Below are 6,000 nucleotides of genomic sequence, written 5' to 3'. Positions count from 1 at the left end.
TTTTCTACATTTATTTCTTGTCAGATCTTCCTTACTCACCCTGCAACTCAAGCAGAAATCAGAGAGTCATTCTTGTTTTCTCCCTCTTCCTTACGCCTGACATCCAAACCATCAACCGGCCTTCCTGACTCTACCTCCGTAACGTGCCTCCAGTCTGCCGTTTTCCCCATCTTCACTGCCGCCTTCCTGAGCCCCTGAGCTGCTGTCATCTGTCTCTCGCTTTGATGATGGCAACCCTCTGGGACCTGGTCTCCCTACGTTTTCTCTTGGCTCCCTAAAAATCAGTTCTCCACACAAGTAATCTTTTAAAAACCAAACAGCAGATTAGTTTCTCTTCTGAGAAAATTACTTTGTGTTATTCTTGTAACAGGATCCATACTTGTTACCATGTCTCCACCAGGCACCGTGGCTCCTCGGTGGGCTCCCTTGTTATTTCCCTGGGTGCCACCACTTCCTCTGGGTGCTGCAGTCTCCTGCTAGGAGCCCTAGACACGCCAGACAACATACCTCTCCTAGTTTTCTATCTGTTTCATTTGGTTAGTAGAGTGCCAAAGGAATGACATTTATGCCCTAATATCAGACAGCTGTAAAATTTTTAAAAGTCTTGTTTATTGAAGTATAATTGACACATATTAGCTTCAGATAGACAATATAGGGCTTCCATATCTGTACATATTGTGAAATGATCACCATAAGAAGTCTAGTTACTATCCATCTACTCTCAGCAGTGATCGGATATGCAGCACAGTGTCCTTGTCTGTGGTCACCATGCTCTACATTACATCCCAGGGACTTATTTATTTTATAACCGGAAGTTCTACCTTTTGACCACCTTCACCCATTTCGCCTACTCTCTGCCCCCCACCCCTGGGAACCACCACAGACAGCTTTGAGTGGAACTATTTTCTCGTTTTGCTTCCAGCCGCCTCCTTTCTACAGGCTTTGGGCTCAAGTTCATAGAGGAAGAGAGTTCAGAAGCCTGGGGACACGCGTGGGGCAGGAGGTCAATCTGAATAACCACCGTGAGGCTGCACTCAGCACCTTCCTTCTTTCTGACAGCTAAGACTGTGCTTTTGTTTTTTGGTTTTTTAAGATTTTATTTATTTGTCAGAGAGAGAGAGAGAATGGACATGCAAGGGGAGCAACAGGCAGAGGGAGAAGCAGGCTCTGAGCCGAAGGCAGACGCTTAACCGACTGAGCCACCCAGGTGCCCCTAAGACCTTGCTTTCTGAGCAAGCTTGCTTTCCCCAAATCTTCTTCCCAGGAGGCTTTCAGTTTCTGAAGTAAGTCGAGCTCCCCCGAGCTTTGTCCAGAGAGATTTAGAAATTTAGCTTTAACTTGTTCCTCACCATGACCACTTATTTTCTTTAATTCTCTAATCATCCCCCACCCTACACCTTTTCCCCCTAAAATGTCTGTGTACATTTTTGAGGGACCAAAAGAGATATACTCTTCTTCCTGTATAGGGCTTATTCAGGAAAGTGCCTTTTCTCTCTTTTTTTCTTTTCCCCACAATCCTAATTCTATTCTTATTTGAGATGCTTTGATAAGCATGAAACAGCCTGCTTTCTGACCCGTGATGGCAGCAGGTCCCTGAAATTCCAAAGTGAGTTGCTGGCTGTTAGCCGAGAACTTGATGCACATCAGTTCATTCAATCTCATGAAGGAATCTATCAGGAGGTAAAATCAACAGTGCAGATAATCAAAACATTCTACCAGCCCACACGTAATTTTTACTAGCTTGTTTCCCCCAGAGCTGCCAGGATAAACACCCTATGCAATATAGACAATCAACAGAGAAATCAAATCATTGTTCTCGTATTCATGGCTTGTTCCTGGATTTGGTCACATGACTGTGTACAAGGGAGTTCTAAAGTGTGGAGTATTTTTCACCCTATTTCCAGTAACTGCTCTATTTTTGTCAATTCCGAATAGGATTACTAACAGCATAGACACTGCTTGGACCTGGAAAATTTCTCCCAAGGCCCTAATAATCTTCATTGTTCCTCTTGTGACTAGTAGGAACACATGTAGCTTTTCCAAAAGGGGTTGCCCTTGGAGATGACCTCTCCTTAGATGTTTTCAGGGAGCCAGTCCCATCTGAACAGCTCTCACATAGAAGACTGGGCAGGGTGATCAATGGGTGCACTTCGGTGTCGCCTAGGCCTGCATTTAAGTCTTGGCTTTGGTATTATGGTTGATGTTGGACAAGTCATTTAACCTCTGTAAGTCTCAGTGTCTTGTTATAAAAATGGGGCTTTTTTTTTTTAAAGATTTTATTTATTCGACAGAGATAGAGACAGCCAGCGAGAGAGGGAACACAAGCAGGGGGAGTGGGAGAGGAAGAAGCAGGCTCACAGCAGAGGAGCCTGATGTGGGGCTCGATCCCATAACGCCGGGATCACGCCCTGAGCTGAAGGCAGACACTTAACCACTGTGCCACCCAGGAGCCCCAAAAATGGGGCTTTTAATAGCACCTACCTCCTAGCGTTGCTGTGAGGATTAAATGAGCTAATCCATATGCAAAGTGCCTATTATAGAGGGACTGGGACATTTAAGCGCTCCATAAATGTTAGCTAGAATTAGTTATAGGAGCTGGGTAAAGGATCACTGCCTCCCCCCTGAGTGTACGTGCTCCAGTCTGGGAAGCCTGTCGGTGTGCACCAGAGGTCCAGCTGATACGCTGTTTATCGGAAAGGGCGTCCTTGCAGGGATGGTCACCCTCCAGAGTCCCCAGTTGGTTTCCAGGGTTACTTCTGGGTACAAAATGCAGCTGCATCTATGCCGAGAGCTAGTCCTGCCTATGAGCTCTGCCTCCGGCCAGAGGTGGAGACATGAAGGGAGAGGTGCCTCCATACATTTGGGGCCCCCCTGGGGTTCCCTTAGCTTGTTCCCACTCTGTTCTGCTCTGAGGAGGCCAGGGCTTTAAGGACATTGAAGGAGAACATGTAAGGTCAGCCCTGCGATGTCAAAAGTAGCACAGAAAGAAGACCTGGCCATCCCAGTCAGTCAAGGAATAACAGTGATGAGAATGAAACAGTTTTGAGGATTAAAACAATAGCTATAGCCTCTGTTGAACACTTGCCATGTGTTAGGACTTGTGTTCACTTGTGTTCACTGTCCCCTCTTCTCAGCGACACTGTGAGGCAGGTACTGTGCTTATGTCCCTTTCATAGATGAGAGTGAGGCGCAGAACAGTGCCCCTGGCCTCACGTGAGTAAGCATTGGAGTCAGAATTGGAACACAGGTTCGTTCGAGGGGGGAAAATGCAGAAAGCATTCTAAATCCTTGCTTTAATGACCCTGAAATGCAGGCAGAGTCAGATCGACCCGCTCTCCTGGGCAGTGTATTGGGAGCTTCATGCCGATGGATGACTTCTGTCTTCAAAGTGCCTGCCAGGCTGCCTCATCTGCTCCCCCACCTGCTCCCGGGCGTCCAGCTCTCTCAGGAGACCGTATTTTCGCTGGGTTATTACAAATGAGAGACCTGGTGTCTGCCTTGCTCATGTTTTTCTTTCCCTCTCTTTACTATAATCAGGATGTCATGTTTTTCATTTAGGATAAGGCGATTACTTTTCTGTTGACCAAAGACTAGCAGAAAGCAAACTGAACCTCCTCTCCATGTTAATTTTACAGGGACAGGATTGTGAGATGGCCTGACTTCCCTGCATCTCACCCCTGTCTCTTCCATCTATACCTTCTCTGATGAAGGCGGTCAATCCCAATAGCAACAACCAAGATGGCGTCGACAGACTGACTGACTGTGGTCCTTTTCCCCCTCATCTGGGGAAGATGAACGAAAGTCACCATCTGTTCCCCTGAGCTTTGTCATGCTGTGGTCTAACGTTATATATAAGTACAGTTAACAGCTGTCGCACCCTAAGGAACAATATAATAACTACAAAAAGTAATTTGTATGTGTTCACTTGCCTGGGACTCATTTTTATTTGCTCTGCCTCAGTCAGGCAAGCAACTCTTTGCAAAGGGAAATGAGTAAGATACAGCACATCCCTTTACTGATTGGAGGTCCAGGTTAAAGTGTCCTACAGGTAAGCAAACAGCAAACAAAACATTGTATGTGCTTTCTTTCAGAGAAAGAGTCTCAATGATCTGGCCTACTCTGGGCAACATGAACATTTCTGAGAAAGGTCAAGAGCCCCAAGCCACACATTGCCTCCATGCTCCAGGCCGTGGTCAGAGGTGAGGAGAACGTTCTGTTCCTGTCCTCGAGCTTTGCCTTAAAAACCCAAACCCTGAACTCCTGGACTCCTGGCATTGTAAACTCGCAGTCCCCTACCAGCAGCAGCAGACAGAATCTATACCACCTCCTTCACTTCCTCTCTCTTCATTAGATTATATTCTGACAAGTGCCTGCTGCCTCTTTTTTGATTCACATGCTGTCAGGATCTCCCTGGGTTCGACATGAAGTTTCGATCAGAGAGAGCTGATGCACGGGATGACTGTTGTTCCTAATAAACACTGCACTTAATAAAGACAGCAGCTTGCAAAGCCATAGAAAATGCTATTTCTCCAAACTCGGGAAGAAGTTACAACATGCCCTTTCTTTGCTCTAAAGAGAAGGAAGCCTCCCTGGATGGACTGAAAGATCTAGGTTCTAATCTTCCTCTTCCTGACATTTAGAGTAACCTTTGGCAAATGATTCAACCTGTCCTTGTTTCAGGTGAAGAGGAAGTACAGAGACGACACTGAATCCACCACGTGTGATGCTCGGGGACACAGTAATGAGGGCGCTCGAGGCCCTAGGAGTATGTAGTGCTACGTCGTGCTCTGTGGATGCTTTATCAAAACCTCCTCGGGGCTTTGAGGATTGTCTCTGGAATTAGCTCTGTGGGACTATGGCTCTCTGGATCTCTTCTCACCTCTAATTCAGTCCCCTTTTCTTCTGTTACAGTCTACAATTTGAAGTCCTATCATTTTAAAACATCACACATCCACGTCATCATCCGATTTTCCTCTCTGGGCCGTTTCCAGGAGAATGTGGCTCATTCTCCCCGTTGAAGGAACAAATCGGTTATTCATTACACCTTATCAATGAGCTAGTCCTACACAGAAAGGAAATATACTGAAATCGGAAACTTGGAAACACTGGCAACTGCTTTGTCCTGGGTTTTCCTCTGGGCTGTAACAGAGTGCCCCAGGACATTCACCCAGGCACCGAGATAACTTCTGAAGACATTGAAGGAATTTGCTGAATCTCTTTAGAATTAACCCAGAGGAGCTGACCTCTCTTCTCCTGAGACTTATTTGATTTAAAGATTCATGGGGGAGAATTTAGAGTGTTTAGTTTCACATTTAAATTTAATTTCCTATATCCGTGTTTTAGGGTAACATGTAATTACTTATTTCTTTTTTTTCCCCAAGTTTCCTCTTTCACCCTTTCTAACTTCTTACACCAAGTCCAAAATGCATTTATCTTCTTGCTGTTTTAATGTTTCAGTTTCTCTCTTTTGTTTTTACTCCAGTTGTCGTGTTCACCCCGCATCACCTGAACTCCAGTGCCACACATCTCCCCAGGGATGGAGTCATTCTTTAAAGGTGAGAGAGGAGGAAATGGGCTCATGCAACACTTGCTGACTTTTTTTTTTTTTTTTAACCCAAATGTGAGGAATGCAATTAGATTTTGTGCATTGGGGCGCTCACATGGCACTCTTTTCTTTACAACAAAATGACACTTGGATATCCATGAGGATGTGGATGCTCAGTGGAAACCACCTGAGAGTCCTCCAGACAGAGGGCATGCGGCTGCAGTTCTGGTCTGCTCACTGAATTTGGAGTCGTGGGATGCTTGTGAAGTCTGGCATTCAGGACTAGAGAGATTTACCCAGGGTCTGCATCCTGTTGATCAGAATTACTCCTGCTGTAGTTCCTCATTTGTGTTACTTTTTCGTTTGGAAAATTCAAAACTTATAAGACAGTGAATGCGTCTGTGTTCTTTGTTCAGATGACGGATCCTGAGGGAGGTTGAGGGTCCTGCAGAGCT

The 6,000-nt window shown here is 45.6% G+C and overlaps 1 long non-coding RNA gene across 1 annotated transcript; it reads left to right on the top strand.

Moving 5' to 3' along the window:
• The first annotated feature begins 4,098 nt into the window (after window positions 1-4,098).
• On the top strand, window positions 4,099-5,890 carry LOC148109442 (uncharacterized). The gene is made up of 3 exons (XR_015725634.1): window positions 4,099-4,765; window positions 5,483-5,555; window positions 5,708-5,890. It is a non-coding gene; the product is annotated as an uncharacterized LOC148109442 (long non-coding RNA).
• Window positions 5,891-6,000: the final 110 nt, after the last annotated feature.

Source organism: Ursus americanus, chromosome 9, assembly GCF_024610735.1.
Source record: "Ursus americanus isolate L20-20 chromosome 9, mUrsAme1.1.p, whole genome shotgun sequence".
NCBI classification, from domain to species: Eukaryota; Metazoa; Chordata; class Mammalia; order Carnivora; family Ursidae; genus Ursus; species Ursus americanus.
The sequence above is the reverse complement of the archived record's forward strand: the minus strand, read 5'-3'. Positions and strand labels throughout refer to the sequence as shown.